Source organism: Lissotriton vulgaris, chromosome 1_1 (genome assembly GCF_964263255.1).
Source record: "Lissotriton vulgaris chromosome 1_1, aLisVul1.2, whole genome shotgun sequence".
Taxonomy (NCBI): domain Eukaryota; kingdom Metazoa; phylum Chordata; class Amphibia; order Caudata; family Salamandridae; genus Lissotriton; species Lissotriton vulgaris.
The window spans coordinates 2134649922-2134657704 of NC_141685.1; the positions used below are offsets into that span (position 1 = coordinate 2134649922).

Consider the following 7783-nt stretch of genomic DNA (forward strand, 5'->3'; position numbering starts at 1 on the left):
AGTCTAAGACGGATCAGTTGGGGAAGAGGCAAGTGGGTTTGGCTGTGGGAGGCTGGTTTTGGGGGTGAGTGCCCGTTGGCTGAATGGCGGAATTTTCTTTTGACTACACGAGCAGGGACTGGTGAAATCTTTTGTCACGCGTCTGGGGCGAGGGTGGCGGCGGGGCAGTTATTGGCGGTTCTGCGCATGGCATTGAAGCGGTTGGGTCTGGGCCCGGCGGGTTTTGGGGCTCATTCCTTCCGTATTGGGGTGGCGGCGGCACGGCTGGGTTGATCCTGGGACAGGATTCAGCAGATTGGGCGGTGGAAATCTAGATGATGTGAGCGGTATGTCCATAAATTAGGGGCTTCGCAGGGCATGGTGCTTAGCAGGGGGATCGGTGTGACGTTTCAGGCTGTGTTACTAACGTATTTTTCTCCCGTAGGTTGCATGGGCGGAACGGGGACCAAGAAGGCCACTTGGATGTGGGCATTCGTTCGTGCATTGGGCCTCCAAGTATGCAGAGCAACAGGTGTAAGGCCGTAACCTGGGGCTCAAAGGTCAACATCATGAGGTGCACTGGTGGGGAAAATGGGGGAGATGCGATGGTGGGCACTATTGCCCGGGCTCACGAAAATGGTCCCCCGGAAAGGATACCCTGATTTGTTGATAATACATTTTGGAGAGAACGATCTCATTAGGCTGTCGGGTTTGGTGCTCTTATAACTGATGCAAAGAGACTTGGAGGATTTGAAACAAAGGTTGGCTGGGACATGTATTGCCTGGACGGAATATGTTGCTCGAAAAGTATGGAGGGGGCAATCAAACACGGGGGTGTTGTAAAAACACGAAGGAAGCTCAACAGAGCGATGTGGGTTTTCAGTGGGGAAAAGGACATCAAAGTAATTGCTCATAATGGACTGCGACTGGAGGAATCACTACTGTTTAGGGACGACGGTGTGCATCTTTTGAGATTGGGGAACGCTTACTACATGATGGAGATGAGAGATGTGGTTAGCAAATTATGGAATGAGGCGATTTGGTGTCACAAGAATGCTTGAGTAGGTGGGAGCGAAAGATGCTCAGTTTGGATCCCGGGGGTGGTGGTCAGGTAACCGCCCTAAAGGGGGTTTCCTGGTTGGCGATACTTTGGAGAGGTCAATAGCGGGCGCATCCATCCCTCGGGGGGGATGAATGATGGGGGAGCTGGAGGCATGAGTGGAATGCCAGGTGATACCGGAGAGGATGCTTATTGTTGTTGCGGTTAATTGATTGATTATGTTGTGCAGCCTGGTCCTAATAAATGGCCTTTTATGCTTAAGACATCAGTGTGGTCTGTTTATTGTGCGATGGCGGGCCCCGGGGGAAGCACAGTCGCAGACTAGTCTTCCCCGGGGTCGTTCACGCTGGGGAGGACCAGGCAGGGTCAAGGGGTGGGGTAGGGGGTTGGTATAAGAATGCTGGGGAGGAAGGGATCTTCCTTTTCCTGCATTCTCGGCACCATACGGAGGGCAGAGTTAGCAAAGGCCACCTACCCACCCTGCAGTTACTAGGGTTCGGTAGTAGGGTTGGTGGAGCGTGCCAGTTTAGGACCGCTGCAGGGTTGGCGATTATTTGGAGGGGTGGGGGGTCAATAGCGGGCGCACCCATCCCTCAGAGGGGAAGAGTGAATGATGGGGGGAGCTGGAGGCATGAGTGGAATGCCAGGTGATACCGGGGAGGATGCTAGGAGATCTGTGGAAATGGATGAAGAATGGAACAGGTCATGGAGTAGTAGGAGAAGTGAGTTCGGAGTGGGTGAAGAGAATGAAGGGATGAAGAGTTGTTGTTGGGGAATTTGTTTATGGTTGTTGCTGTTAATTGATTATGTTGTGCAGATAGACGTAGACAAAGAAGGGGGTTCCCCGTGGGTAGCTTTAGGATATGGGCAGGTAGTAGGGGGGAAAACCAATATAAATAGAGAAGGAGAGTACCCTGCCTCAGGATATACAGGCCCTGGCTATGGGGTCCTAACTGATGTATATGGAGGGGTGATTAACCTAGGGGTTGACACTACATATAACAATCACATGGTCAAATCAAAAGAATTATACAGTTCAAGTTTAGAAAATATATATATTTATTTTATTATTGTTTTCTGATAACAGGAATATTACAAAAGATTTTTTTGGGAAAAATATATTTTTTTGTATATCATAGGTACATATAAGTCATAAATAAAACAGACAGATATAAGGACAACAATATCAAGACAGTTCGTCCTACCCAGTAACAGCCAATCTTTACACACACAGTATCATTCACTTCAATCCCTACTCACTCTTTCTCTCCTAATATCATACACCATTCATTCTATCATTCATTCTACTATTCCTTGCAAATACAGCACATAGGTGGTCAAATCGGGATGTTCATCCGGATAGATGGTTTTAGCTACGGGTCCTGATGTAATGAGGACAATGACCGTATTCCTGGAGACATACGCCGACGCGCGTTTCGGTGACAGGCCAATTAGGCCGCACCTTCGTCAGGGCAAGGGGCAGTATACTGGGACGGGCACAGGGATAAAAACTCTGATTTTGTATTAGGTTCTGTTATTCAAGTATATCAGGCTTCAAAATGGCGTCACAGGGATGCATGGACGCCGATGCTGTTGTTGTTTCAAGGGACAGGCTACAAGCAATTCAAATCCAGTATGGGTTGGCTCCTTAGCGTTATGTTTTATAACTCCCTTAAGTTTTGGCGATCATCTGGGTTCTAGGCAGTGGTTGGCACACATAGAGCCGGGGGTGCAGGCTTATAGTGGTGACATGTTTCGTTTCAATGTTCATAAGGCGCAGAGGTGCACAATTCTATAGGGCATCTACGAGCCTTTCAGGCTTCAAATAGCCGTTCCTAGGCGGGGATTCCAATCGTGTTCTGACCTATCGGTTCTTTCAATAAGTGCGTTCAAAGGGCGCAGAGGTGCACAATTCTAGAGGGCATCTACGAGCCTTTCAAAGGTAGAGTAGCCGTTCCTAGGCGGGGGTTCCAATCATGCTGTGTTATGTCGGTTCTTTTAATGGGTAGCGGGTGGACGCGATGCCGTCTTACAATACCGGGCCACCTTCGTAGGGTGCTGGCTGATGCACCGCCTTAGTCCCAGAGGCTGTTATCATCAAGTTGGGATTCCGCCGACTCGATCTGTCGGCCAATGGACGGATGCCGGATCAAGGTTAATCACCCCTCCATACACATCAGTTAGGACCCCATAGCCAGGGCCTGTATATCCTGAGGCAGGGTACTCTCCTTCTCTATTTATATTGATTATGTTGTGCAGCCTGGTCCTTATAAATGGCCTTTTTTACGCTTCAGACATCAGTGTGGTCTGTTTATTGCGCGAGGCATACTGAAACTAACCAAAGTGGAAAAAAAATAATTGCTGGCCGGAGTAGCCGAGTAAACGGTCCTGTGTCATCATGTTCATGTTTTACTGTGCTGCTAGTCTGGATTTATATGTTGTTGCCTTCAGTTGATTTCTTTTGTTGTCTGGAATTGTTGTGTTGTGCTATCTGTTGTGTTGTGATGCTTATGTTGTGTTCAAGTGTGTGTCATTGTGTTTCTCTTGAGTTATGGTTTACTATGTTATTCTATACAATGAACGAAGGATGGCTGAGTGATGGTTGCGCCGGGTTATGACAAAATCTGAGAATACAGTACAGAGAGCTCCAAGGATAAGGTGATGGTCATCCACCATCAACCAAATGGGTAATGATAAAACAATACCACATATAATTCAAAAGCAAGATATATCCTGAGCTAATAGCAAGAGTCAATAAAAGTTCTTCAAATAAATCACAAATAAGATGATCTTCATATCTTCATTTATTGCGATGTTGTTCTTCTTAAAAGAATCGAGCCACCAACACGTGTTTAGTCTTTGGAGGGTATAGACCACAGACTTCTTCAGGGCTATTGCTAGACTAACGATTCATTGTTGATAGGTAAGTGATATCGACGAGTAATAAAACGAGTTATCAGGATTAAAAAGGTCTGGAGACTCTTGATTCAATCAATCGCGATTCAGACTTAGCTACACGCAGGTTCCTGGTTGCAGTGTCGGATCGCACCACGTCCTAAGGTCATTTGGGGCTCTATTGTGACTCTGAGGTTGATGTCTGAATCGCGATTGATTGAATCAAGAGTCTCCAGACCTTTTTAATTCTGATAACACGTTCTATTACTCGTCGATATCACTTACCCATCAACAATAAATCTTTAGTCTAGCAATAGCCCTGAAGAAGTCTGTGGTCTATACCACCAAAGACGAAACACATGTTGGCGGCTAGATTCTTTTAAGAAGAAAAACAACATCGCAATAAATGAAGATATGAAGATCATCTTCTTTGTGATTTATTTGAAGAACTTTTATTGACTATTGCTATTAGCTCAGGATATATCTTGCTTTTGTATTATGTTATTCTATTTTGTTGAGCTATTGTGTGCATGTCGTGTTGTATTGTTTTGTAGTTGTGCTGTTTTGTTTATGTTGTGCAGATACATTCTGTTACTGTGATGTTGTGGGCTTGTAATATGGTTTTTGGCGTTCTGTTCCTCAACTGCAGTCAGTCTGCTCTGTGGGGTTGTGGTGCAGCGTGGACATTACACTGCGGTTATTTTGGTGGTCCAGCAGTAGCAGGGGTAATTTGCTGCTAGGACTTTGTATTTCAATGTTAAAGGAGGACAGAGCAGTAATCGTAGGTGCAACTAGTTGGAGGGGGTGGATATTGAAGCGCTGTTAGAAGAAAAAGCTGTGGGTTTGTACTGTAGTAGTTAGAGTTATTTGCATAGTGGAGAAGTTTGGCATTGTGGTGATGATGGGTGGTACTGTGGGGTCTGTTACGTGCTAGTACAATAGTATGCGTCACAGTGCTGCTACAAGGTGGTTTTGTCATGGGGAAGTTAATTTCTTGGTAGGGTTGTTAGTGCGCAGCTAACGGTTGGATGTTTGTTGCAATGGGGATGAAGTGGTGCCGGGGTGTGTGGATTTGTAGAATATGTTATAGAGATGGAGATGGTAACAACTTGCAGAGCTGTGAGTTTCTGTTCAGGAACTTGATAAACAATATTTAAATCAATACCACTGATGATAAATGACACACTGTAGTTACAGTTTATTGAATATACTGTGTTTTGACATAAAGGTGTTAATGCGGACAATATGGGAAATGCAAATTTAGAATACCAAATAACGTATGATATACGATAAAACAAAAATGTATCCAGCAAAACCTTTTTAGTTTCAAAACGTGTATTAAATTAATACAAAATATTTTACATCACAGCTTGAACTGCGGGCGTTAACAAAATGGAAGCACAGAAATGCCCTTATGTTAAGAGTACTGAGTCCTATGATTTACAACACAGCATTCATGTCATGCTGTAGTTTTGGCTTGTGATAAATTGGCATCTGTCCATCAAACATCATATACAAGCAAAGGCCTTTATAGCATTAAAGCGAAAAAACACGCTGAAACAAAACAAACCCTGGGCATGGGCACATCTTCCGCATTCAGGGGGGATAATCGGTCTCACAGAGATACTGTGTTAGCTTTGAAATATGAAAACAAACCACACCATTTATATATGCATGAATGGGAAAGCTTGAGACTTCATGCCGCAGTGCACTAGAATGATGGCGAGGTCCCCACTCATACAAGGCATGATAGCATTGCTACGACTTAGTTATGATTAGCCTAACTTTCAGTCAATCACACAAGAAATGTAACGTAACTAGTGAAGGTCAAGTATTACACACGAGTAAGTAAGGAGGGGGCGTTGCCGTTTTAGACAATTTCGAGATCGCTGGGGGGGGGTCTTATAATATTAAAGATTATAAAGAGGATAAGAAAAAATTAACTAATGCTAAGAATGTTGAAATCACGTCCTATTCTTGAATATGATAAACAGAATATCTGGTTTAAAACAATAGGGCAGCTGGAAGGGTAAGCCGAGGGTGTGGACAGCGGAAGGAAATAGTAAGAAAATATACAAGCAAAAGCACTGAGGCAGGTTGCAGACTGGCAGACAGGGTAAAAAGCCTATCCGCCGGGCAAAGAACTGTGAAGTAGCATTTACAATATGCCAGTTAGGCAACACACAGGCTATCAGGAAACACGCAGACCACCAGCAGCATGGATAAACAAGGTACCAGTACTACCAATTGACGAGAATCAGCCATATATTGGTTCCAATAGCTATTTCCCTGCCAGTCCAGATTCCAAGCTGACTCCAGAAAACAAAAAAAACAGACTGTCATGATGCAGTGTGCCAACCATGAAGCACATGTAAGGCAGTGAACGGGCAGCATTTGCTTCACTGTGCCGCGGACCATAGGGAGAGTCATAGAGCTTAAGCTTCCTTTTAGTACGTTCCAACTGTACATGCATTACTTCATTGACAATCAGACAATCCTTTTGTCCTATCCGTGTCCTTGCTGACAGGATGACATGTAGCGTAAGTGCCAGAGCTGCCGACTTTGAAACTGGGTTTCCAGTCTGGGGCGTCGGCTCAACATCCTATGATTCTGGATAAATCACTTATTCTCTCTGTGCATACAAAAAAAATGAATGTGTCATTGTGTGATTGGTGCTCATATAAATCGCTTCACTGCCTCCGGGTCGAGCTCGCGCTAAATAACAGCAAAAAAACACGAATCGGAGGTCAACCGACTGAACATCACACCATACCTGAGTCCGGAGCCAATTAGGAAGAACCAAGAAACATTCAGTGTGCTACATCACAAGTCACTAAAACGTGAAGGAAGTTCTGAAACGGTTTTGTAAGATATGAATTTCTTTAGAAACATCGGGTGTGTTTGTACGTAATAACTCTAATAATTTGCATAACCTACTATATAAACTGATTTCTGACCCTTAAATGGCTATTAAATGCAATGATCTGCAGCAAGCACATCAACACCCCCAAGCTATTTTAAGATGATTCATATTTGGGATCAAAAATTATAAACATACACAGATCTTCAGCAAGTAATTAACCATCTGTGTTACTTTAATAGCGTTATAAGGATACACATTGATATATGCAGCAAGTGTCTCGTTTTAACGCCCCAATCCACTTTAAAATGCAATATGCTTGTGTCTATTTTCGCAATCGCACAATACGATGCATAATTACAAAACTATGATCACACATTCAACTAGGGTAAGCACCTGTTCGCTACTTACACGGACCATCCGTAAATTCAGCTTCATGACCGTCGTCCGTACCTGATATTTCAACGGATGTCATTTGTCCCTAGTGTCAGCGCTTCCGGTAGGCACAACAACCAATCCCTCGGCTGAACATATTCTGGGAGTATTCTAAAACAAGGCGTTACTCCTAAAAGCTAGGAGACCTCACATTTGGAGCATTGGGACAACGTAGCCAATCCCAGTGCGCCATACAGAATTCCAGAGTGCTGATTGGGGCTTTGAGTCTGCACATGTTCTGTGCGATCCGTCCTCTTTTACAGTCAGGGGGTGCCCCGCCCATCTGAATGGGACAGAAAACAACGGGATGTGTGGTGACACTTTGAGTTAATCCGGGCAGTGACAGCCCGTCTCGGGCAGACCAGACTAGGCTGTTGATGCATGCCGTTCTGGATGAGGAAGGAGGGACAAGCAAGGCTCTCTTGGTTTCCATGGCGTAGTCCGGGTATGACAGCCATATCTGGCGGAAGCTGTAGTTTGTTTTAGTCAGCTGAGGAATTTCTAGCATTTACTGGCGCATGATAGTGGTGGTGGGTTAGCCAACGAATTAGCAA

At 44.7% G+C, this 7783-nt stretch overlaps 1 protein-coding gene across 3 annotated transcripts in view; it reads right to left on the reverse strand.

Annotated features, from left to right (window-relative positions):
• The window catches only part of RAB3IP (RAB3A interacting protein), a 388930-nt gene extending 381578 nt beyond the window's left edge, over window positions 1-7352 (reverse strand). Inside the window, exon 1 of one of the 3 annotated variants that reach the window (XM_086921989.1) lies at window positions 7248-7352. The gene's annotated coding sequence lies outside the window, so the exon portion shown is untranslated. Of the gene's footprint in view, window positions 1-7190 lie in introns of all 3 variants that reach the window. The other 2 variants (XM_086921972.1, XM_086921980.1) reach the window with 2 other exon arrangements.
• Between the last annotated feature and the right edge of the window lie 431 nt (window positions 7353-7783).